This window comes from Patagioenas fasciata, chromosome 16, assembly GCF_037038585.1.
Source record: "Patagioenas fasciata isolate bPatFas1 chromosome 16, bPatFas1.hap1, whole genome shotgun sequence".
In the NCBI taxonomy this organism is placed as follows: Eukaryota; Metazoa; Chordata; class Aves; order Columbiformes; family Columbidae; genus Patagioenas; species Patagioenas fasciata.
Genome location: NC_092535.1, coordinates 10,727,863 through 10,754,362, shown reverse-complemented (window position 1 = coordinate 10,754,362; position 26,500 = coordinate 10,727,863). Strand labels below are relative to the sequence as shown.

The 26,500-nt window shown below is 41.4% G+C and overlaps 1 long non-coding RNA gene across 3 annotated transcripts in view; it reads left to right on the top strand.

The window, feature by feature from the left end:
• The window catches only part of LOC136108152 (uncharacterized), a 133,944-nt gene that overhangs the window by 2,939 nt on the left and 104,505 nt on the right, over positions 1–26,500 (top strand). Inside the window, exons 2-3 of one of the 3 annotated variants that reach the window (XR_011741621.1) lie at positions 2,067–2,210; positions 4,380–4,441. This is a non-coding gene — a long non-coding RNA (uncharacterized lncRNA). Of the gene's footprint in view, positions 1–1,785; positions 2,211–4,379; positions 4,442–26,500 lie in introns of those variants that run through there. The other 2 variants (XR_011741620.1, XR_010652364.2) reach the window with 2 other exon arrangements.

Here is a 26,500-nt window from a genome sequence, read left to right as displayed (position 1 = left end):
ACCTAGTTTAAAACAGCCAATGTCGTAAATCTCCATTAAAGTGTTTGCAAATATGATACATGTTGTTCCTTCACTGTTTCATTTTTGAATGCAAGTTTTTAGTTACATTAAGCCAGTTCTAGCAGGCTGCATCTCCAGGGTACAGCTGGGAAGCTTGTTGTTCACATTCAACACAATGATATTGCACTGTATATATTTGTATCTCTGTTGAGCAGAAATACAATCTTATGTGAAACAGAACTCAGGCTTGGATCTTCTAGTATGTCCTTTTGGTGTTACATCTTAGCCATTCTTTGTTCTGGTTTTCTCTTTTGTTGTAATTAAACATCCAGGATTGTTACTGGAGAAAGTTCAGTTGTATCTTGATTTCCCCGTCACTAATATTCCAACATCACACAAGACTCTAATGATTCACATGTTATACCTTGGTTACTTTGAAGTGCCTGTAAATTCATGAGCAAAATTCAGTGCAATTGGACATTGTCAGATAGTGTAAATAGACTGATTTTGTTGTGATGTTAGCCTAAGTTTTAATGTGATAAAATTATTCTTGGTTTACATTACTATATGCAAGATCAGGATCAAGCCTGGTATGTTCTAACTTGTGATTTTGTTGGTAAACATATACATTAGCTTGTAGTATTTTAATTCTAAGGTTACATACACAAATTAATATTCAGGGTCACCTAACTTTAAAGCTCCTTGAAGAGATCTGCAGTTAAGAGTGGAACTTAAAAAATATAGCATGCTTAGTGGAGTCTCAAGATGAGAGACTACAATAGGAAGTAGCAGAAATACAAAACTAGTAAATATTTTAGTTCATGTATTTCTGAGAGTTCAGGTAGAGAATTTTAGACTCCGAGTTTTAGGCTGGTGACCTAGGAGACTGTGTAATCTAGCAAAAGATTCATATTGTGCTGGGCACTGCACAGGAATGCTATAATAGTATATTGGTGTCAGAAATCATTCACAGTTTATCAGAGAAGATGCAATGAAATGACTTAGCTAGTGCGACTCAAACGGTGGTAGAATTAGTGTTGAGCTGCTGTCTCACTGGTAACAGAATCCCAGACTGTCAGGGGTTGGAAGGGACCTGGAAAGCTCATCCAGTGCAATCCCCCCATGGAGCAGGAACACCCAGCTGAGGTTCCACAGGAAGGTGTCCAGGCGGGTTTGAATGTCTGCAGAGAAGGAGACTCCACAGCCTCCCTGGGCAGCCTGGGCCAGGCTCTGCCACCCTCACCAGGAAGAAGTTTCTGCTCAAATTTAAGTGGAACCTCCTGTGTTCCAGTTTGAACCCATTGCCCCTTGTCCTGTCACTGGTTGTCAGCGAGAAGAGCCTGGCTCCATCCTCCTGACACTCACCCCTTATATATTTATAAACATTCATGAGGTCACCCCTCAGTCTCCTCCAAAGAGACCCAGCTCCCTCAGCCTTTCACCTTCTGTGCCTAGAAGCAAAGATGATCCAGGTTATTTCCTGACAGCTCCTTCAGCTGAAGGGATGACAATGTGAGTACGAAAGGTTTTAATGGGTGTATGTCTGTACATCTAGCAGGAGATCTGGTTGGACAGAGCCACCTTGCATCTGCAGTGCTGCAGAAAAGTGATTCTGGATCTTGCCCGGTTCTTCCCGCGTCCATTCGCAGAGCAAGCGCCGCTGGCACAATCACCACATGAACACAATCGCCTCATTAACGCCGTCACGTGCTCAGCGCGCGGGGCGCGGAAATGACGTCACTCTGGTGTGCCTGTTCGGATGGCGCCATCGCGCGGCTGTCGCACGGCTGTGCTGCGGTGTCACCGAGCGGCTGTGCCCTGGAACCGTGAGTGCCTGAGGGGAGCTTCAGCGCGTTCACACGGGTCACACGGTGACATGGCGCTCAGTAGCCGCTTACCTCCGCCTAACTCACCGCATGGCGCTGACCTCCCCTCAAACCGTAGTAATTCAACGGGGCCTCGAAATGATCTCTGATAAAGGGACTATTGGCAGAGGAAATTACCTGTAGCAACAAGAGATGTCTGCACCGTTAGAAGTAACCTCTTGGTGTCACTCTCTTCCGTAGTTAATACCATATGGAGTTAAGGAAATACTGAAATTGTTTAGTCGGTGTCTCCTTTTGGAAGCGTTCCTGTAGACGACTGGGGAGGAGCAGAGCTGGTCATGTCATGAAACAAATGTCTTCCTCTCTGCCATGGACTGTCTAACGGTAATTACATCAATATCCTGCATTACTGATTGCACTGCTGCTGATTCTCCAAGGATGAGGCTGAAATTTAGAGCCTGGGTAGATGTGCCATGTAAACCACGGGCAGATGTCCTTGCGGAAGGCTGCAGCACTGCTGTGTGTCACAGCTGCTCGTGTGTCGGCTCCAGAACAAGTACTAGGGCAGCTGCTGTCTTCTATAGGGACACTATGACCATCATTTTGCATGTTATGAAAAATGCAACATTAGCACAAAATGTTGTAGCATGCATAGGCTGGCCCTTTCTAAATTAGGCTCTGCATGAGAGCAGGATGAAAAGATTGTCCTTGATCCATTTGATTAAGTTATAATTAAAGTTCTATTCTATTTTCCTTCAGTATAGGGTCTTAAAATTGTTGGTGTATTTTTGAAAGCTTTGCAACAAGTGTCAATGGAAGGTTATTAAGAGTTGAGTCATCCAGCTATTTACACTGTTCCTTTCTATTCCTCATTGTGAAGATGTGCTTTTCCACTGGTAAAATATTTCAGTTTTTGAAATGATTCTGCAGGGAAATTTGACCTTGCATAGCTTGGCTTGTTTTGAAGGATTTTTTTCAGTGATTTCTGAACTTGTTCCATCTTGAGGAAGCAGTACAAATTTAATAAAAATAATCTTATCACACAATCTAGCAATGATTGGGATAGTATAGGTAATGGGAATGACTGGATTGGAATTTTTATGAGAAGGTTTGTTTTCATGATATTGCCAGTCCTGGCTTGCAATGTAAAGAGAGTAAATGAATCTCTGGGTTTATAGTTCAAGTTGAAGCCAGGTTGAATACCTGTTTACTGTAATAGTGAATTGGACTCAACAGGCTCCACACTTCTGGATGCCTGTCCTGGTGAAACTGAAGGTGTAAAATACATTCCAGTTAAGAATATGGGCTGAAAAGGGCCTCTACGATCATAGAGAGCTGTGCCCTACAAATATGTGCAACCACTTAATAGATATTTAGTCCTCAAATTGCACTCTCCACACAGATTCAGGGCAGCAAAACATTTCCTAACAGCCTATAGGAAATTTATGATCAGCCTTACAAAATACTAAACGTTGCAAAACCTGCAAAGCATTGCAGGTGAACAACAGAAAATATTAAAAGCATTACTGGTGACTTAGATCCTTATAATCATGGAGGATTAGGTAACTGAAAATATTCTGTGATCTCAGGACAACCCTTTTTGTGCTTCAGAGAAGGCAGTCCCTCCTCAAAATAATTCCGACCCAGGTAACGCGGACCACATTGCTTTTTCATCTCAATATACTCTGATTTGGGGTTTTTAGTTAGTAAATTCTCCATTAGAACGTGGAACTTGAAGAATCCAAAAGAAAGGATTGTATCTTGTTTCTTATTCCACTTCATAAAAAAGGAAAATGCTTGTCCAAACTCAAACATGTTTCATATCCTCTCTCCATTCTCCATAGTTCAAAGCAATTTGATAAAGGAAGTTGCAAATACAGATCAGGATACCAAAAACTCCACTTACTGCCTCGAAATAATTTGCAGAATTATGTGTGGCAAGGAAAGAAGGGATATCTATCTATTATCTATACATTGAAGTTTGAGCTGATATTTTTCAGACTTCACGGGTTTTTCAGAACGCGTTTAATGTCATGCGGTGGCAGAAGCAGCTAGAGGTAGAGATTTGTGAGGAAGTCACAGCTGCTGAAAACCATCTTACCATTGGATGGCACTGTAGTCCTTACTGCTCATCGGAATCACAGCTCTGCATAATTTTACTCCTCATGAGAATTCTAGGTCAAACAGTAAATACTGGGGAAATAGTTAACGGGCAGACTTTTTTATGGCTAATGTGATGTTAATGAAATAATATTACACTTGCAGAGATGCAGCTAGTTTTGCAGCATTAGATTTGGGGAAGTCTGTGTTGAAATCTTGCCGGGTTATTTTGTTTTCTAAATAAACATGTCAAAATGCAGTTGATTCTGTCATATAGGACTTGGGTGCTGTGTGCTCTCTGCTGTTGTAAAAGATGTTTTGCATAGGTTTTGTGATTATAGGGTATTTTACTTCAGGGCTTTTACCAACTGTTTTATGCTATATGCAATGTTTTATACTAATGAGATAATGTTTTCAGCACCCCTTTACTTAAATAATCCTCTTTCCTTACAGCAGATATGCCATATCTGAATTTGGAATTGCCTTCATCTATGTATGCCACAGCTACAGAATGGGTGAGTGTTCAAGTCTGCGAACCTGTAGTCTTGCAAGCATAAATATTTTTCACATCAATTTGAAGACACCAGTGTCCAAGGGAATGTCTGTAGATCATGCAAAGTTGTGGCTGCTGTTTTCACATATGCAAGGAAGCATTAACCTAAATTTAGGCTATTGAGACACCATTAGTTTATTATTGAGACAGTTATGTCATTGGTATCACTGCAACCACAGCACAGCATTCAGTGCAAGCCAGTTGCAAATTTACCTGAGTTTCCTGTAGGGTTTTGCAGTTGGTTCTGAGTTCATTGCAGCCAGTACATTTAGTTTGAAGCTAAGAGATTATGGACATGAACTGCTGAGTAGACTTGAGGCTGCATCCAGAGAAAGTGTTTGGCAGCAGTGTTACCCCAACTTCGCTTCCTTTGCAACCTGCGCTGGTTTCTGTGGTGTTCCACCCTTCGGCTGCGCCAGCCCAACTATTTGTGCAGCTGCACTTGGAAATGGAGCTGGAAACTCATCATCTAAAAAAAAAAAAACAACCCTAGTTTTTCTTCTGGGTTAGTTTTAAGCAAGATCAGGTCTTCACTATAGCGAACCACATGGCTACAGACACAATTGTTCTACGGCAACAGACATACGCGCTGGGGCAGGAACACTACAGCAGACAACTATCAATACTGTAAGCCAGTATTGCCGCTGAAGACTTCACCTGAAACACCATAACTAAATCTACGATTTCAATGATTCAGAGTAAACTGTGTTTCAAATCAAGATAAGGTCATGTTTGAAATTATTCTGTTTGGGGCTACTTGCATATGCCAAAACACCACACATAAGTAAGATCACTGTAGTGGCAGAAAATGCCTTATGTGGAAAGAGTGCTCTGAAATTCTTTTTACCTAGTGATAGAATGAGAGCCTTCTAGTTTCAGGTAAGCCTCTAAATGGAAAAAATAAGAGTATGTCCATTTTAACCATATTATGCTCTAAAGACCAGTTATTTCTGGAGGCCTGTCTTAGTTCTGCTGTAGTGTATGAGTTTTATTGCTCTTAATTTATTTCCCATAAAGGAAGAGGAGCTCAGGTCGACTCCTTTTCACTTAGTCCAAACAGAGCTCAATAAAACTTCTTGAGAAACTAGCACCACATTTGGGATGACAGCAGGTAGATTTACGCACTGTATTTCCCCAGCACTGTGTATAAACAAGTATCTTACAGCAGAAGTATTTTTTCCAAGTCAGATATAGTAAAAATTTCAAATCTGGCCTGATTTGATAAGAGGGCAAGCCAGAAAAATACTGCTGCAGGGGAAATAAACCTCAGTGCATGGTTGGCCTTGGTGACTGTCTGCTAGGAGAAAAGGGACCTATGAAACTTTCTTCTAACGGATTATCTGAATCTTATCTGTGCAAACACATCAGAGTTCAGGAAGAGCAGCCAAAGTCAATTTTTGCTTAGAATGTTTAAAACCAAAAATAAACAGAAGGGAGAAGTTGTGCGTGTGCAGGAGGAGGTGCTGGGGTGGAGAATGGACAGGGTGGTGGGACTGGGGAGGGAATGTTTTAACCTACATTGACTGTTCTGAAATCCTCTTGGAAATATATGCTGTTTTCTCAAATGACAATGAAATTACACAATACATAATCGTGGTGCTGGAGAGCTGCTGGCCCATATCCAGGGGCCAGTATTTATCTGACTGCAACAGGTAGATGAAACAATACTATAAATGAGAGAACAGCTTTGTCATTACTGTGTGCTAGTTACCTGATTCTATTAAGCCTGAAAAATGCCTTCTGAAATGTGTAAAACAGAAACTGAATTTTCAGCTCTTTGTCTGTTAATATTTTGAAATATTAAGAAAAGGTAATGAAAGCTTGGAGTGTGCAGTACTCCAAGGTCTCTGAAATCCTGTGAACCCTCACAGTGTGCACTGTTGATCCAGACACAACAAAATCCTTAGCATTTCAGGAACATTTTGTGAACTTCCCTTCTGTCTTGCTGTCTGAGGAGAGGTACCTCTGCTTTCACCCACATCTGTCCAGCTGTTCAGAGGTTAGTTACCTGCTCTATCCCTCTGCCCTTCCCACTTGAATCAGATATTCTCAACCCAACCATCAAGCTAACTTAACCCAGCATTGAAATGGAAATGATAGTAATGTGTCTGTAAAATTCTCTTTCAGTCTAATAACACCTTATTTATTGAATATAATGAGTTATAAAAGGTACAAGGGCTAATGCTTTGAAATAGCTTGTCGTTTAGTGACCAGTCACCACCATTGTTCCAAAGGAAGCTCCAAGAGTGGTTGTGCCTTGAGATGCAATTCTTCCCAACTCTGTAATATTGGTACAGAGTATCCATTGGTTGTCATAATCCATTATGATACAGCCCTGTCCCTTTTGTTATGTGTAATCTGCTTTGTGATTAAGAAAAAAGGGTAAAGTGCAAGTTGCTGTTTTACTACTTCTTTCCTGTTGTGTGAATTGTATAGGGTAGCATAGAGAAACACATTTTCTTGAACAAGTTTTAAGTGGATTGAGCAGGGCTTCAAGAAGGAATTCTAATCTGGTATTTGAATTTTATTTCAAGTATATATGAGAGAGAAGTTGAAGCTTTGTTATGAAATCAAAACATTGCTATGTATTCTGCCTGTGATCTGTCTGCTTCTGTTCTTATTTAGGAGTGTCGATAATACATTTGGCATTTTTATTGCAGAATTATGACAATGTGTTGCCCATGTTCAGCCTCTTAATGTATCCTATGAAAACCAGGGTTGGGGCAAAACTTGCGGCTTGTGATTTTTCCAATGTATTCTTTACAAACTGACCACAATTTGGCTTTATATTCCGTGAAAGGGGAATAGTATTAAAACTTTGTTGGAACAGATCTTGAGAGGTAAAATTAGAGATCACCTACAGGGATGTTTCTGCTAAATGTTTGCCTATGAGATTCTCAAGCTGAGCTCTACAGAGTATATTGGAAGTGGAAGGGAGGATGATGTATGGCCAGAGTTGTTGGGAAGAGAATGCAGGATGTATCAAGGAGTTCAAGATAAAGCAGGGAATAATCAATGAATTTCCACTCTTTTGCCTCTCATTACCTTCTTCCAGACACATCTTCCATTCTCAGCTTAGTACCTTACAGCATTGATCTTCCGTTATAGTACCTATAGGGATATCTCTTTCTAACCATCAATGTGAGCACCACTGAGAAATCAGCTGGGCAGAAGGATACCAAAGGCACAAAGAGTGTTGGAGCAGGGAGTGGAAGCATTCAGATGAACCTGAATAGACCTAAATGGAAGATTTTCTGATATTCTCAGACATTTTATTCCAGTGCTTCAGTAGCTTCATTATTTTCTATTTTCTCCTAGTGACAAACATATGTCTTTATTTCTAGTTCTGCTTGTAGCTCTGTTCTTGAAGAAGACATCTTCAAATGAGGTTTTTTCCAATGCTAAAATGAGTGGAATTATTAGCCTGTATATCTTGAAGGATTATATATTTTTTTATGCCAATAACTGTAAGTGATACTCCAAAATTATTTTCATATGCAATTTTTTAGCATCCAAATGCCATACGTAAAATGTCCACAAGACTGGTTTGCAAACACATTAGGAAGGTGAATATTACTGTATTATCTGCCATGTGCACATACAGACGTTAGTGAGGACCTGCAGCAGATGTGGAATGTGAGCATAGTTGTGCAGCTGCTTGTGTAGTTGGAAGGAACAGTCTTACATGCATTTTGAACTTAAATTCACGTTTAGCTTCATTAAAAATCAGTTACTTTGTCTGTGGCATCAGGCCGTGAGCGTACCACATATAATTCATTTCTGGGTGCTCTTGCTAAACGATCAAATGAAAAATTCTCCTTACTTATAATGAAAGCTCTTCCAGCAGTAATTAATCTCTTTTTTGTAACTGATAAAATTGGAGGAAATTTAACCAAATCAATTTATTCTGGTTTCTATGAAAAATATTGTCTGTGAAAACATAAAAGCACTTACAAAATGTCAACATTTCACTCCTATCTGCGTGTAGATCAATATGAATGGGTCACAGTAACCTCTCTGAGAGCAGGTCTGCATGACCACCAAAACTAATATGTACCTAAGGTTCTTAAAAAAACCGCAAACCACCATTATCCATGGAGTATCTGCTCCCAGCAGGATAGTTTATATCAGATTGGGCTGAATGATCTTGTATTAAGATGGCTTCTTTTAACTTCGCATTACAGCAGAAGTAAAACTTTCAGAAATATAGGCAGGCATATTTAATCTGTAAGTATATATTCTACATTGCTTGTTGTTACCCTTCTTTCTCAAATGACTATCTTACTAGGATACTTTTAAAGATTTTTAACAGACACAAATGTAGGAAAGGTTCTCAACTGGCATGTGTAATTGTCACCGTTGTATGCTGTAAGCTGTAAGCATCTCTAGCTTGGGATAAAATCTTCAAAAGCTATTAACTAAGAAGTTTAAAAGACAAGTGTGTAGCAGGTGCTGATACGAACGGTGGAGGTGCCATCCTGACGCAGGACCGTGGTGCAGCGCACTTCTACTGATGTGTTATTTGGCAGCTCTGAACAACACAACTTGAGTGTAGTGAAACCCCGGTCAGCTCTGCCCCCTGCCCCGTGTTGGTTGCTGAATCACGGCAGAGAGGTGATGCAATCCCGTTCCTGGTTGCGGTGCTACTGCTCTGTCACAATTGCGTAGTCTTAGAAGTGTATTTACCCTTTATGTGATGTGAACATACCAGAAATTTGTTTGGAAATTAAAGATTCAGACTCCCAAGTATTATAAATGCTTTTGAAAAAAGCAGGATAACTATATATTAATGCAATGTCTTTGGAGATCATGTCTGGTATACTGAAGGTCTGAATCCAGCTGGGAACTAAATTGCAAAACAATTAATAAAACATTACCATATTGTCTGGGCTAGATGTCTTGGAAAGAATTCTTGTTACCTGGATGGTGCAGTAATATTGATCAAATTCTATGTACCCGGTGATTTGTGTTTAGCATCCTTGTAGCTTAATCAGGAGACAGGAAAATGTTGATGTACTGAAGATAACTTTAATTTTAAAATCTGAAATTAAATAACAAAATCAGAAGAAATATGAATACTTGTGATGTAGATTTAGCTGCTCCTTTCTGGCTTGTTTAGTGAAAATTTAAATATGAAGAGGTCACGTATGAAATACACGGCAAAGACTTGGAGTTTCTAGTTTTGCTTCCTTCTGGAAGCTTTTCATTCGCTACTAATTTCAATTTCATATGCAAGATAAGATTCAGCAAAGTATTTGGCTGTGTGATATATACTTGAATTTAAGAATACGCCTAACAGGTTTGCAAAATCAGTCTAACGTCAGAAAATCAGTTTGTCTATTTCAAATGTAATATGGAATACATACCCGTTTTTTCCTTATCTGCCATGTTCCTCTATTACATATTAAGATACTGTGCTGTTAAACATCACAGCTAAATATAGTATTCAATAAATAAGAAACAAGATGAAAAGATTAATCTGTTCTCCTCCACCCAAGGGATCAGGCAGTTAAAACTATCATCAGATTCCCCCGAGTCTGATCTTTTACTGATGGTGAACACTAGTTCAGTAAAACCCAGAAGTACATGCGCCAAAAATCTGGCATAAATATAAATCTGAATCACTGTAAACAGTTCTTGTAAATATTTCTTATACAACAAACCTCGAATTCCTAAGTCTTTGATAGTGAATCTTTATTGCAGCTCTTTGTAGCATCGCTTCTCAGTGCAGGTGCTGTGGAGGCACCAAGTCCAGTGTCGGTTACGCTGCAGCCGCATCAGCCAGCGCAGTCGAGGATCGCCGTGTCTCACCCGTTCTTGTCCGGGTGCTGAGCTGTAGTCACTGACCATGAAGTCATTATTTAACCTGTGCCAATTCTGTAGTAAAATGTGTTGGATTGAATCACTGTGGAGGTTAAAGGTACGACCTAGTATTACATTTTTAGTTGCCTTGATTGCGTTCTTGTAGATTGGAGTAGAACTTTAATAGGAAATTAAATGGCAGGAGCCTTTATGGAGCTGATAAAAGACAATGCAGGGTGGGAGTCCACATGCGCTTCTGAACTGCTAACGGTTACTTGAACATAGGGAGGGAGTAGTGCTTGCGTGCAGCTCTGAAGTTTATTTTAGTTGCATTATTTGCAGGACTTTAATAACTGATACAGGAACTCTACAGGAGCACAGGTTATTATCCCTTTGAAATCTGAAATGCACATTAGAAAGTCAAGGATAAACCAAAGCTGTGATAGTTTTAAAGTCTTTGGTTTGTGTATACAGACAACATTTTTCCTACTTGCCATTCAGAAATCTCTGGTTTCGTTGCAGAGCTATGAGTGTCTGCTTTACGTTTTGTGGGCTTTGTATATAGTACAGTATGTTTTGGAAGATGCTTGCTGGATCAGTTCCAATTCTTTGTCCCAAGCTTTATGCATGGGGAGATTGCTGGGAAAACCGATGTTGATCCTTTTCGTAATGGAGACAGGGATGCAAACTCTCGCCTCTGTAATAGATATCACAGGGGTGTCCTTCTAATGCTTAATATAGAAACAGCTGCCACTGAGGCCTGTCTTGTGCTGAGTGATAATCAATAAATCACGTGCGGTGCTTGTTCATGTTAGATCTTATTTAAAGACTTGAATATCTTAAGCTGCTATGCAGTATTTGCTTGTTTTTCTTGTTGCATATTCCACACTAAAAGCTGCAATGTTGTGATTTGCAAGAATATTGGTTCACATCTGACAGGATAGAAAAAAAAAGCGACTAATTGTTCCCTTTTCTAACAGGCTGTTTACACTTGTGTAACTGAATCAACTCCAATAGTGTTACTCCTCATTTAAGTATGTAATAAGAATTGGGCTATTAAAGAATAACAACAAGAAAAGGTCTGTTTTCCCAAAGGAAGAGAATGAAAGAGTGAAGAAGGAAACAATGCTTCATTAGGTGCACCACATGTGTGCTTTGCTACAAAAGTATAGGCTCATGGGGATGGCATTCAGCAGCCAAACTGCCCGCAGGAAGAACCAAATGCCACTGTTGGGTGTTTACTGGCCACTTACTGACCCAAATCACACCGAGAACCTGCTTTGTCACTTGTGGATCATGAGCATTTGATCGACATAGCACCCGTGTCCGGTTGCGCAAAGAATTAGTTTATTGCCAAGTTGAAAATCAGATGATGTAGTGCAGAGGTTTTATTACCTATAGACTATGTTTTGATAAGAGAACTTCACTGATACAGGTTTAAATTGGGTGAAGGTTTGACTGTCAGTTCGGTTATATATATGTGTGTGGATGTACATATAAAATTGTGCAAACATTTATTTCTTCCAACATAAAATAACATTGACAAATACCAAGAACAACTCACAAAACAGGCCGTGATAATTTCTCCATACAACGATAAATTGTTTCTAAGATACAGATATTCAGTATAAACTCTCTATGAAGGCTTTTGTGCACATTATTGTTTATAAATATTCTTTTTTGGGTTTTTTTTTGATCAGCCTGTGCTTTTATGTGATGGAATTGAACACCATTCTTATTCCCTAATTACAGGCACATATTCCATTCCAAATACATACTCAGTTTTTAATTACCTGTACAGTAAACAGAGAAAGCTGGCGATTTAGAGCTCGATGCATTGAATTGTGTTCCAAGGATACTGCCCCTCTGTGTCGACAGTGGATTAAGCAAGGACAGCTATCCAGTCTATTGTGCACAAGTCAGTTGTGTGAATTTCCACCTCTCTTCTTGATAATCAATTCAAAATTACTGATTCTTTGCCCCCGTAATGTGCTCCCATTTGTGGCAGTTAGCTGCTGATGTTGATGAAAATGAAACTGGGTCTTTATGAGAGGTTAGGAGACTTTGGCAATGATTTCCTTAAAGCAGTAATTCATTTGTTCTGATAAAACTGCCAAGAACTCTAAAAGAGAAACAAACAAAATGCCTTTTGAAAGGTCTTTGTATGACTGTGCATGCTCTTCAGAGTCAGCAAAATCAGATAAATGTTCATTTTAAAAATAAAGTTTTAGAGAAACTAATTTACAGTTGGTTTCAGAGTCATATTAGCACGGGGTTGCTGGGTGTGGTGGGGTTTTTTTCACAAGGAGCTTTTAAGATGGAACAAGGGACTTCATTTTTGCTACAGCAAAGCATTTTGTAATATTAGAACATCTTGTTTTATGAGGTGAAAAATCTCTGCTGCCAGAGTGTAGTTCTAAGTGCTGGAAAAGGCAGTGTCTCCACAGAAAATTTTTGAGCAAAGAAACGTGCAGATCTATGAAATATATCCCACCATGCAATATTTCAGTGAATCACAAAAGTCCGTTGTTCAAGGTTGGTTTTTCCTTATCTGAAATGGAAATACATAGCTAAGCTTGTAAGAGGAATGATTGAGTACTGGTTGAGAACCTTTTAGCCAAACATTCTTTGTCTGAAAATGCTGTTCTGTTAGAAGAGAAAAACCCTCGTGGGCATGTTGTTACAAAAAACTCCTGAGATCCAGAATGGAAAATGTAGTCAGAGAACACAAGAGACTCTTCCATTTTGGCAAATCAAGAAGTCCGGTGGCTGGCGCTGCCACTCACAACAGGCACTTTGTGTTTGGTCTCCCGTGTCTCAGAGAAGCGCCTTAAAGAAATGGCTGTTGGAAATTTGGCTGCTTGTACATGGGCTGTGCGCTCATGTTCTTCTCTTTGTTCCAGTGTGGAACGCAGCTAAATGTTGGTACTTCAAGATCTTTCTCAGATATCTTTTTTCTGTCCACCCGGAAATAGTTTAAGTAGTAGTTTAAATACAATGGCTTTTAGCCTTTGCATAATCTTACCATGCATCTTGGTCTCACTCATCCTGCTTTGCGATATGTGCGTCCCGTGTTTGTCCTGCATCTGTTACCCAGATGAGCAATGCCATGGGATGCGTGACCCACCTAATGACTTGAAATCCTGGCACTATATCCTTGGTTGCAATAGGTGGGGCTGTGTACACCCAAAACCAAAAAATGTGTGTTTGGACAATAAGATGATTTGGGTTGTTTGTGTTTAGGTTTGCACATTCTGCACATAAGCCATTGATCCCAAGTAAATCATGAAGAAGAGAAAATCCATGGAATAAATTATTCCAAGTATCATAGAACTTGTCAAATTAACAGTTTCACAAGCTGCATCCAACCAATTGTTTTTTCAGTAGAGCAATTTTTTAGGGATTAGAGAAAATCCAGACTGTTCTCAGGCAGAATCCAGCTGAGGTGAAGTCAGGATTTTGGATTAGAGCTTAAAAGTCCATAGGATTGTGAAAAATGTTGCATTGAACAAGTTTTGTGAATGATCTTATGTTTTGACTCCTGCGAGGCAGCTCCTATCAATGTAAGGCCGGGCATGGGCGAAATGCAGTGCCACTGCCCAAATGATGGTAAATGCTCAGTAATTATACTGGTCAAATACAAGCAACTTAATAAGATGTGAAGCTAGCAGAGTATCAATTACAAATTAAGATATTAATCTGTGACTACTTTGAAAAGATTTTTAGTGCTCAGACTAAGAGCAGCCCATAAGAACTTAAGAAGGGTACGGAAAAAGAATGTTACAATTATGGTTTAGATGTTATGACATTAGGAAATTGGTGTTTCACAACTACCTTTAATTTTGCCTTGATGAAATAATGTAAAATTGGCAGGAAATACTTTGTTTTTCCACGTCGGGCAATGTGATCGGCGCTGTGGTGAGGAGGGGAGAAGAGCAAAGGTGCTAAGCATGGTGATAGTGACCAGCTGAGTGAGTGGAGGAGTGATGGCGCTGGCTGGGCACAGCGTGGGTGACTGCACCAGCACTCGCGCACCCGCACAAACAGCGCCCAGCTGGGGTTGTGGGCTTTGAACTCAGACCAGCGTTTCTGAAAGCAGAATCAAATTCTCAGTGCTGGTGTGACTTGACAAAAATTCTCTCTAATGGATACATTTCTAGATGCAGCTAGGTGTAGCTTATAGCTCCCATCACAGAGAATGTCCCATGACTGGACAGGATGGTATTTTAGCAGTACTGAATTTTATCACTGAGAATTTTATCAGTTGGCATAGTTTAATATGCCTCTATTGCTAATTAGCAGGTTACAGAGGTAATGAGGAAAGTAATGTATATGAGAGATTTATGAGACACTGGCACCCCAGTTGAAGCTCTCCATGGAACAGATATCTGTACTTCAGGCAGGATGTTTTTTCCATGCAGAGTGGGTATGCTGTTGTCCATATTTGTCTAATTACAGCCTAAGTAGTTCCAGATTTCAACAAAACTCGATGTTTGTGAACTTTTTCCACTTCATGTCTCTAAAGACTGGGTATATCCAGCTGAACAGGGATTTGAACACTCTGCTTACTAATGGTGTGAGTCTGGTCATGACCTAGGCCAAAAGAAATTGGTGAAATTGGCTTCTGGAATGTATGTGCAATGTACCGTGCATGATTCTAGTTTAGCGTCAAATGGCTGAAGGATGTACTATAGCTCATTTCTCAAGATGTCCTTCCAGTTTTGAACTGAACAGGAATATAGCCCTTGAAAAGGCACTGAAATCCAGAGAGCTGTCTGGGGCTGTTTGCTGAGCAGCCTCAAGCACCACTGTAATTGAAACGCAGTGTTTTCTGTGAAGAGCCCAAGAACTCCAACAAACAGGAAGGTGATGGACATCATCATCAGATTTTCTTGAGGATGACATTTTAAATAACTGCCAAATAAAACTTCCGTTTTCCAAAATTAATTCCGTGTTAGACTACCATACGATTTATAGATAGTTCAGGAAATTTCTCCTATAGACTTCCAGAAGTCAATGGCTGGAATGACACAACTTTGGGTATCAGTGACTGGAACTCTCAAAAGAATCAAGGGGTTAAGACTTTGGTGCTATTAAAATTCTCATGAAGGCCTTGGTTCCACATTACCAGCTCAGTCTTTGGGACTGCTCAGCTAATGATCCATTCTGTGGAAGATTCTGGAACACCGATTTCTTTTTTCCGAAGGTGCTTTTTAGAATTTCAGAAGGATTTTCAGAATCAGCGCTCAAGTTTCTAACAAATTGTACAAGCCTGCATTGAGTGTCTCAAGGGTCAGTACTGGGGCCTATATTATTCAATATATGCATCAGTGATTTGGACAAGGGAATAGAGTGACTGTCAGCAAGTTTGCTGCGGACACCAAGCTGGGAGGAGTGGCTGACACTGGAAGCTGTGCTGCCATCCAGAGACCTGGACAGGCTGGAGAGCTGGGCAGGGAAAAATTTAATGAAATAGAACAAGGGCAAGTGTAGAGTCTTGAATCTGGGCAGGAACAACCCCAGGTTCCAGTATAAGTTGGGGAATGACCTATTAGAGAGCAGTGTAGGGAAAAGGGACCTGGGGGTCCTGGGGACAGCAGGGTGAGCATGAGCCAGCACTGGGCCCTTGTGGCCAGGAAGGCCAATGGTACCTGGGGTGGATTAGAAGGGGGTGGTCAGTAGGTCAGAGAGGTTCTCCTGCCCCTCTGCTCTGCCCTGGGGAGACCACACCTGGAATATTGTGTCCAGTTGTGGCCCCTCAGTTCCAGAAGGACAGGGAACTGCTGGAGAGAGTCCAGCGCAGCCACCAAGATGCTGAAGGGAGTGGAGCATCTCCCGTGTGAGGAAAGGCTGAGGGAGCTGGGGCTCTGGAGCTGGAGAAGAGGAGACTGAGGGGTGACTGATTCTTGGGGATCAATATGGAAAGGGGGAGTGTCAGGAGGATGGAGCCAGGCTCTTCTCGGTGACAACCAGTGACAGGATAAGGGGCAATGGGTTCAAACTGGAACACAAGAGGTTCCACTTAGCTTTGAGAAGAAACTTCTTCCTGGTGAGGGTGGCAGAGCCTGGCCCAGGCTGCCCAGGGAGGTTGTGGAGTCTCCTTCTCTGCAGACATTCAAACCCGCCTGGACACCTTCCTGTGGAACCTCAGCTGGGTGTTCCTGCTCCATGGGGGGATTGCACTGGATGAGCTTTCCAGGTCCCTTCCAACCCCTGACATCCTGGGATTCTGTGATTTTGTATTCTCATTGTCCTCAAAGTTCTCCAGGTACAGGGTACTGGGTTGAGCCAAAATCTGATTTAGTGTGCTGGACATAAATTGTAGGCTTGGCTTCCAAAACCTGGGCACTGGATGCCATGTGCAGAAGTTGAGTACTTGGATGAGTTCAAGTATCAAAGTTTGGGACTGAAGGCAACGTCATTTGAAATGTCAGCATTCTGAAGAATGGTAGAGCTTGTAAGAATACTTCAGTGGGTTTCTAAAATATTCACCATGCACATTTATAAAACAAATTGTAAATGAGTAGCAGTCTACATCAGACTTGCTTAACATGTTTTGGTCCTGTTTCTAGATGTTCTGTTGTCCAGCAGTGAATTTGATAAATCAGATACCTGCTTTTGAGCTGCACAGATATTCTACACAAAAAACTCTCTGAAGACAAAATTTAAATGAGTTACTTAATTTAGAAAGGAAGTAGGTCTGCAGGTACAAAGTATCTGGTAAGAAATAAACAAACCAACATTTTGTTAGATGAAATTAATGGTGTGGAGTGATGGGAAAGTGTCCTTGTAATGTATGAAATGAAATGTTGTGAGGGAAACAAAAGGTGGTCAGCAATGAGTGCCAAACATACAGCTGGGGTTGTCAGTCTCGCATTCGAAATTCATGTCAGCAACACCAATTTAATTGTTGCTGTGCAAAGATTTCCTTGTATTGTCTATATTTTATTATCTTTTTTTATTTTTTCCCTGCTTAGTGGTATTTTGGAAAGTTGTTGGCCTTCATTTTTTTCCCCAGCACCTCAGTTGTGCCTATGAAGAGACTGGAAAGGTTGTTACCGTGTCCTTAAACTGATTTCTGGATTTTGCGTATTAATGCTGCGAACTTTTTCAGTCTCTGCCTAAAGACCTGTTTAATATTTAACTGAGATTAACAGAACTGAGATTTTTTTGAATACCACGCTAGCTGTTGCAGGCCAAAAATTCTTCAGATTATTTTGTTTCAAACAATTTAAAGTAAAAAACATGAAAGAATGCACCTTTTGTAATACTTCAGCAACTACTACAAAAAGTAGGGTGGGAAGTAATATGCCTCTAAGGACATTTTTTTTTGCTGTGTGTGCTATTTGGGTTAGTAAGATGAGTATTAACTTAAAAAGGTGCTGTGAAGAAAAACAAAAGGAAAATATTAGGCCTGTTATAGTTCCTTTAATTTATTGATTTGCCCTCAATCTCCTTCTCTTAAGTCATTGTCCCCAGCTACTGTGATAAGTTTCTACTTGTCGCTGTTTTTTTCCATAGTGAAACTGTTGTCCCAGTGCCAGCACATTATGTTCTGGTTAGAGCTGTGACGTCAAATGGTATCTGGCCCCAGGCCAGGGAATGCTGCTGGGAAGCAGTCAATGAATGAATGGATTTTTCAATTCACATTGTAGTTGTCTCCTTCAAAGCCAGGAATCTCCATATAATGTTCAGTCAACTGGTTCATGTACATGGGCCACCAGTGTCCCTGGAGCCAGGAGGGCCCCGTGTCCCAGTGCATCCAGCACAGCACGGTCAGATGAGCAGGAGGGGATTGTCCTGCTCTACTTTGCGCTGGGGCAGCCTCACCTGGAGTATTCACTGTGTGCAGGTCTGGGGACACAGGATAAAGGAGATAAAGCTATTGGAGAGTGTCCAGAGGAGGAACAGCAAGTTGGTGAAGGTTTGGAGTGAAGCTGTATGAGGAGCAGCTGCAGTCCCTGGGTTTGTTCAGCTGGAGCAGAGCAGACTGAGGGCAGAGCTCATGGGCTGCAGGTTCCTCAGCAGGAGCAGGAGGGGCAGGGCTGAGCTCTTCTCTGTGACAGTGACAGAACCCAGGGAATGGCAGAAGATGAGCCAGGGAGGGTCAGTTGGACATGAGGAAAAGGTTCTTCACCCAGAGGTGCTGGACACTGAACAGGCTCCCAGGGAGGTGTCACAGCCCCAACCTGACAGTGTTCAAGAAGAGACAGAACAACATCCTCAGACACATGGTGTGAGCTGTGGGGGTGTCATTGCAGGGACAGGAGCAGGACTCGATGATCCGTGTGGATCACTTCCAGCTCAGGACATTCTATGATTCTATCACAGCTGGATTTCAGAACAGAGGAGGATGTTCCACTGGCTGTAGCTGGCTGCGGTACCTGGCTGCACAGCGGTGAGATGACACTCCAAGAACAAACCTTTACTGGAGCAGAAATTCTCCTCAGCCACAGAGCCAAAGGTGCTTCTGGCATCGTTGGTCCAGCGCAGGTACCTTGTACTGGAGCAGTGCAGGGAAACATAATATAAAGTAACTATCCTTCCAGAGAAAAACAAGTCCTGCTGCTGAAGTGCTGTTTTACTGATTTGTTCCTGCATTATGAGCTGCTTCTAGCACATCGTGCATACCTCCCCACACCTCTCACCTACATGGTATTTGCCTCTGGAGGTCTGTGGTGCAGACCTAGCTGGAGACTTGAATGCTCCAGTGCTCTTTCCTTAGAAATTGCAGCAGCACCTTTTTTTCCCCCACAGAACTAAAGGGCACAGTAGTGGCTGTGGGAATTTTGGACCTCAGAACTTCACATTTTATTTGGGTTCGTTCCCCCATTTCCATGCTGCTAGCTCAGCCAATTCAAACTGTTTTGCTTGGCAGAATTAAGCACAATATAATAGGACTGGATTATATGGTGGCACTTTTGAATCTAGACAGTGTCACAACACATAAGTACAAAGAGGTAAATCATGACAATTAACTGGACTTCCTTGAACCTCCCCAGAAATATTCTGGTTTACTCACAGCAAAGGTTCAGCACTGCTCATGTTTTAATTGAACCACTTCACTCATCCCTAAATGAAAACAGTTGCAAACAGTGTCCAATGTACATAGCCCCAGGCACCACAGAACACTCCAATGAAAAGCCTTTTCTTTGTCTTATTTATTTACTTGAAGTTAAAGAAAAATGCCAAAATTCTACCCTTGAACAAATCACCACTTTTTGCATACTCTACCCCCGGCACAAGTTCCAGTTTTTTCCTAACTTAGGAGTTGGTTTCGTTTGTATTTGTGTTTGTATAATTTTGTGTATGTTATTTGTTTACATTTCCTGATTCTTAAAATTGTCTCCTCTCTTTAGAAGTGGGGGAGAAGGAAAGAAATTGAGGTGAAACCACAACATGTTTTCGTTTTCGTGTAACAAACAGACCCTTTTTTTCACAAGCTTTTGCAGGCACTAAATTCCAAATACAGCTTGAGACAATAAATTATGGTGTCCTTCAGAGACTGCAGAGCTGGGAAAAGAAGAAATGCAAGTGTTTGCAACATGTCTTAAGAGAGACAGTTGATTGAGATTTCTTTGTTAACTCTACATTGTCTCATAATTTGCACTTGCAAAGGATGATAATATTATTACTTTATCTTGTGCTGCTCACTTTCAGTTTGCTAAAGTGTTTACGAGTGTCAATATACATCTTTATTTCTGTTTTTCAATTGTATCTCTTACACAACTGGCAAAATCCCCATGGAAAGTGTGAGATTTTCGAAAGGCTGAGTGTGGTACGTTACTCTTCATTGGTGGCTGCTTGGTGAAAATTCTGTGTTGCAGCTTATAAGCAGCTGAACCTTAAATAGAGTAACAGGTGAGCTCATCAGCGTTAGAGAAAACCGCTGGAGGGGGAGATAGAAAACTTCATTTACCACTCATTTCAATGTTACTTACAGTAACATTGTCCAGGAAGATTTCCTTTCGTGTGGCAAGGCAGCATGAAGAGAAGGAATTCAGTTATACTGTTCCAAGGCAAGGGTCTACAGAAATTAAATTATGTAAAGGGGCCTTAACGTAAAGGAGACAGAACTCCTGTTCTGTTTGATATATTATTCTATAAGTGCCTTTTGTCAAAATCTTATCTTTAGACCACATCAGGATTAGAGATCATTCTATAGAGTCTTCCTGGGACTCTGGAATTCTCCATCAGTGCAGTGGAGTGGTCCCAGTGACTCAGAGTTCTGCAAGGACCCAGTTAAAGTCCAAGGAGCACAACACCAGAAGCAATTCAGTTTCTCTGCCCTGGATCGTGTCCCTGCATCTTTGTTTCACCTTCTGTCACCCAGATCAGAATTCTTTCCTCCCTTGGTCAGTCAGTGTAACATTCATTTCTTAGCACCGCATGAACCTCACACACTTATGTGCTTAAACAAACTGTGCAAAAATTAACTGGGCAGGTCCCATGAAAAGCTGAAGCGTGTAATTATGTGTGTCCTGCTTTTACAGTCTCTGCTGAAAAATGTATATTTCATGGATAATGAGTGAAAATTGAGATGAGGAACAGTTCCTGTCTTTGAGACCTGTACATCTTGTACCTCCTCCTGCTGCTGCAGCAATCTCTTACTTTCAAGACATGATGCATATACTTACAGTAAAAAAACATATGCATTTGTTTAATGTTTGTGATTTCCCAATCTTCTGCACACTTTTAGTAAATATTACTTAATTACTGTAAAATCAGCATAATTATTTGCTTAGGTAGGAGTTTGCTGTTTTTTTTTTTTTTTTTTTTTTGTGAAGGAGTCATAGAATCATAGAATATTTGTGGCTGGAAGGGACCTCTGGGGGTCATCGAGTCCAACTTCCCAGCTCAAAACAGGACCAAGGTAGAGTAGTTTGCTCAGGATTGTGTCTAGTTTGAATATTTCTGACAGTAGACACTCCACAAGCCCCTCACAGGCCAAGCTGCTCCCGTGCTAGACCACCTGCCAGTAAAAAAGCTTTTTCTTATGTTAAAGTTGAATTTCCCATGTTTCATTTTGTGCCCATAATGAATGGAATATTAACATACCCAACACTGGGCACACTTTTGACTGCAACCTACATTTTCTCATCCGTAAAGTATGCCAGTATTATAATAACCCTGACAACATCAGCAGATACACGAGGCAGTTGCTGGTATTACACAGAATCACAGGATGGACTGGGTTGGAAAAGCCCTCAGAGATCATCAAGTCCAACCCTTGGTCCAACTCCAGTCCATTGACCAGATCATGGCACTAAGTGCCATGTCCAATCTCAGTTTAAAAACCTCCAGGGCCGGTGAGTCCAGCACCTCCCTGGGCAGCCATTCCAATGCCTGACCACTCTCTCTGCACAGAATTGCTTTCTAATATCCAGCCTCAATTTCCCCTGGCAGAGTTGAAGCCCATGCCCCCTGTCCTATTGCTGACTGCCTGGGAGAAGAGCCCAATCCCCCCTGGCTAGAACTGCCCTTCAGGTCGTTCTAGAGAGTGATGAGCTCACCTCTAAGCCTCCTCTTCTCCAGACTGAACAAGCCCAGCTCCCTCAGCCCTCCCCATAGGTCTCCTGCTCAAGTCCCTTCCCCAGTCTTGTTGCTCTTCTCTGGACCCGCTCCACCATTTAACCATACGTGCTTCTGTATTAGAGCGGGCATCAGATTTCAGCTTATTTTGAGTCTTGCTGACTTTTCGTAGTGTTTTTTAGTTTAGCGGAATCCTTCAAGTGCCTGATACTGGAAATGTATTGCTGGCATAGTCATTTGTATAGTGATTGGAGAGTTGGAAATGTGCTTGACTAAGAGGGGACTTGTGTGAATGGGGTGAGACTGGAGGGCAGCGGCAGGGGAAGCCCCAAGCTGTAGCTGGGGAGGGAACGCACACCATTGCCAGTGGCCCCAGGAACAAAACTGCATTGCAGATTCAGAGAAAATGACTTTTCCTCTCCTCTCTCCTTGCCCTGTTGTCTCTGATGATGTATTTTATGTCATGTCTTGGCATTTTAGCTGTGGAACTAACATTTTGATAAGCAGAGCAAAAGGTGATGGAAATGCTTTTATTGAAAGCACTGTTAATGATCTTTTGGGTTTACCCTTGTCTGCGTAGTGTAAAATAATGTTTGGACTATAGTGTTTTGCTTGGCTTCTTTCCAGGTTTTCTCTACTTTCTTTACCACTTCTTTCTGTATGTGTAATATCTGACTAGCGATCCCACAAAAAGGTGCGTGATGATATATTGCAAAGTCTTTTTTCGCTACCCTCTTCCAGGAAACAGAGGCATTGGCAGTAGTAATATTTTTCCATCTCTTACTAAAGGAATAAAAATGGGCTTAACGTGGGTGTTTTGCTTACCTTGTTGAGTAAGTTTTGCTCAGGTGTTGTCTGCAAAAGGATGAGACTTAGGAGCTCAGGCAAACCATTTCCCTGGGGACAGGCGGGCGTTGCACTGAGCGCTGTTGGGAGGGCGGCGGTGAGGTGTGCCAGGCGCATTCTGCAGAGCCCGGCTGGTCGCCAGAGCGTGCGCAGCGCCCGAGTCTCACCCGGTTCCTCTGCACAAGTCATAATCTCTTCTAGTGACAGATTTTTCTCGACGTTTTGAGGACTTTGCAGAGTTCTCATGCAGATTGTACCTACGGTGGGAATGTTACTTGGGTAACTGTGCATTTAACAGATCAAAATGTGGCTTTCTTGTTCAGTCAGAGAGTCCTTAATCATATACAAATCCTGTTGTAAAAATGGAACAGAATTTGAGCCATTACATTTAACGGGAAATGTGGTAGAAACTTACTGACTCCTGGATGCAGAAAGGTCCTTTAAAGTCTCTTTATCTTAGTCCAGCAGCTCCTTCCAATCTTAGTATCATGTTTTGAGTAACAGAGGATGTAAATGGAACACACAAATGTGCGTGGTAATCCAAATAATAATTGTATAAGCATTAATTTTAAAATCTCCAAAGACAGGAATTTCAGAACTCAGATTAGTGTTTAGATTTTCATCTCGAGTGGATGTTTTTTTTGTGTCACGAGCGTGTAATGCAAAACAATTCAAGATTATTCCTGACTACCACTGAATTCATGAGTGATTTTGAATGAACTATTTCTGCCTTGTTCTTCTCTTCACGGTCTTTGGCATATCTCTTCACCGTGTAAGTTAGTTCTTTCTGCGGAGTCTGTGTTGGATACGCAGACAGATCAAAGAGAAAAATGACACTTGCTGGACCCCGTGTCTGTTTGACTCTGCCACCCAATGGTATTCTTTATTATTACCGGTTCTTAGGAGCTGTTCCATTATTATTTGATTAATTTAATACAAACCTATCTCCAGTCATAACAAGTTTCACGTCAATTCAGTAACGTCATCCACACATAGGAATTTTAGTGGAAAACTGTGACATGGAAATAAGGCCCTTTTTTTCTGTGTCAATTCTAATACTGGTATTGTTAATACCATTTTCAAACTCTGCTTACATCTCACTTTTGGAGGTTTCTGCTTCCTCTGCAATCAAAGTTCCTTTGAAGTGGCACTGTGAAGGCCTAAGACGAAATAAGAGATGTAAAAGAAGGGATTGCAATTCAAACTACTACCTCTTCATATCAGTTATGTAATGGAAACACAAACTACCTGTCCATAAAGTGGTTAAAAATGGGAAGTCATTTAATATATGCATGAGAGTTTTATAGACTTAAAGCATATGCCTGAAATGTGTTACAACCTCCCAGCCCCTCCTGATGACAGATGCCACTTTAAGATGAAAATTTTAACTCTGTGTTAAGCCAGAGAATGCGCCAAAGATATTCAAGCAAAGCATTTGTGTGATCTTGATGGGATAACCAGGCAGTTTTCTAGAATATGTACATCGAGAAGCTGAGGAGTGGAACGGGGTGGCAGGGTTATTGCCAGACCAGTCATTCCTCTCAGGTGCTTATTAATGGAACGCGGAGTTTTTGCAGGAATGTACAAACTCATTCATCCTTATCAGCAAATGTGTCCAAAATAAGTCCTGTCAACTGTCAGAGCTGGCAAGCGCTGAACATACTGTACCCTGAGAGCTCCGTCACGATGCTCGGAGCTTGTTTACTTTGCTGTTCTATCTGAAGAGTTATACAGGTGTGTACCTTCTGGGAAGAGAAGAGAAAGGGCGCAGGTTGAGAGGGAGGGAATGTTTAAGAAACAGGATGATAATGAGCACAGGGCTACATTGGGAAGATTTCCTTGAGCCGCAAGTACAGGGTGATTTTCAAAATGCTTGGTAAGGGTTTTGGTGCAGTGAAGAGCAGCTGGGTATCCGAGGTCTGGTGCCAAGTGTGACCTTACCCACCAACTGTGCTCATACCCACTGCTGTCATCGTGGTGATCTGTGCTGTATTTATAGGGCTTGCAAACTAGTTAGCCTGGAAGTAGTTACAGTGCAGATCCGTCTCAGAACAGATGGGTGCTGGCGATATTTTCGATCACACGTTTTCAGTCTGTGTTCAGGTTTTACATATTTACATATTTCCCACCCAATTTTGTTTTGCTACATTGACACATGAATATTTGTTTTTATTGATACATGAACATTTGGTTTTGTCTTGACTTCAAGATGTCAATTTAGTGTTTATTTAGAGACCAATAGAGATGATGCTGTTTGGACCTCTTGCTTGAAACAGGACAAGTTAGTTCACTGCACTGTGTAACTCAAGGCTCTAGAAGTCGGTGTACTGCTGGAAATGCTGTTTGACAGGGCTTGCTGAGAGCAATAGCAGTGGTTATAGGTACACATGGTAAAGCGAGCCATTGTAACTTTATTCAGAATATTCCTGCCTAAGCTGGGAGATACTTTTAGTTGCTTTGGAGTGACAAGGTTTCAATGAGAAAAGGAGTCTGAACAAGTCCACTGGTGGCATTTTGAAATGTTGCTGCAACTCTTGCTGCTGCCGTTTGGGCCTTCACTGGCCATGTTCAGCTGCTCTCTGTGTTTTCCTCTACCATTTTCCTTCAGCTCATTTCATGTTAAGGGCTAAGTCTTATCTGCCCTGCACTTTTTTTGGTTAGATGCTCAAATTTTCCGTGAAGATATCTCAGGGATAATAAATTATCTCTTTCCTGTCAGCCAAAATTACCTCTTCTTTTGGACCAAGCTGAGATTTATTTGAAAAGGAGTATCAACTTCAAAGCTTCACTCCTCCGAAATACAGTCACAGCGTCCTTCTGTAGCCTGGATGCCCGTGATAATTGCCTGCCAGGGCGATTTGTGTAATCCCGGTTTGTGTGCATTGATGAACCACACAGGCCTGTGCTGGAGCTTGAAAGAAGTACTGAGAATTAGTGACTTACAAAATCTAGACTGTGACATGTATTCCTCCTGAATCTTGTTGCGAGGCTGACCCTGCACTTCCCAATCTCGCTGGCCACCGTATTTCTGAGGTTGCGAACAAGGACCTGCTAAGCAGTGTAAAATGCTTTGATGGCGGCGTAGTGACTGAGTCACTCTGCAAGGTACGCTGCCTTTTGGGGCTCAGTCTCTGACAGTAATGCTTCTTGGGAGGTTTTTGTGTAATGGGATTTGCCGTGACTGCTTGCTGTGTGGCGTGTTGAAATGCCCAAGTGCCAACCCACAGAAACGGTGTTTCAGGGCACTACAATGCGAGGTGCTGCGACACGTGCACGTGGCTGCCACCTCGTCCCTGAGCCGAGGAGCAGAAAGCACCTCTGCCTCTTCTACCTCACACTAATCGACAACCCTATCAACTCAGTGTTCACATAATGATGGAAAAGTTGTGGTTAAATTTTTCTATATACATATGAAGGTGCTGGATCTGTCACCCATACATGAAACTCATAGAGAATGTTGCATTTATGGAAAATTCGTGTTTAGATTAGGCTAAATTCAAGGAAATTGACTTCACTCTCCCTGCCCACTACAGCAAATACATCAGGCATCCTAATGTGGTGGAAAGTAGGCCATGATGCAACTGAGCGCATGCCAAATGATGACGCTTCCATTTGTACTGTATATTGTGGATATTTCTGTTTATGAGATAGTTTTTGCTGGCATGGATGAAACAGCAATGAAACATTATTATTATTATTATTGTACAATCCTGGGATGTAGTTCTTTGCCAGTTCATGAATGCATGCAATGGAAAAAAATATTTCTGAATAAAATCAAAGCGCTAAATGAACTGTTCGGTCAACTGAATGTTTCCATTTGGAATGCTGAATAAAGAGTCCT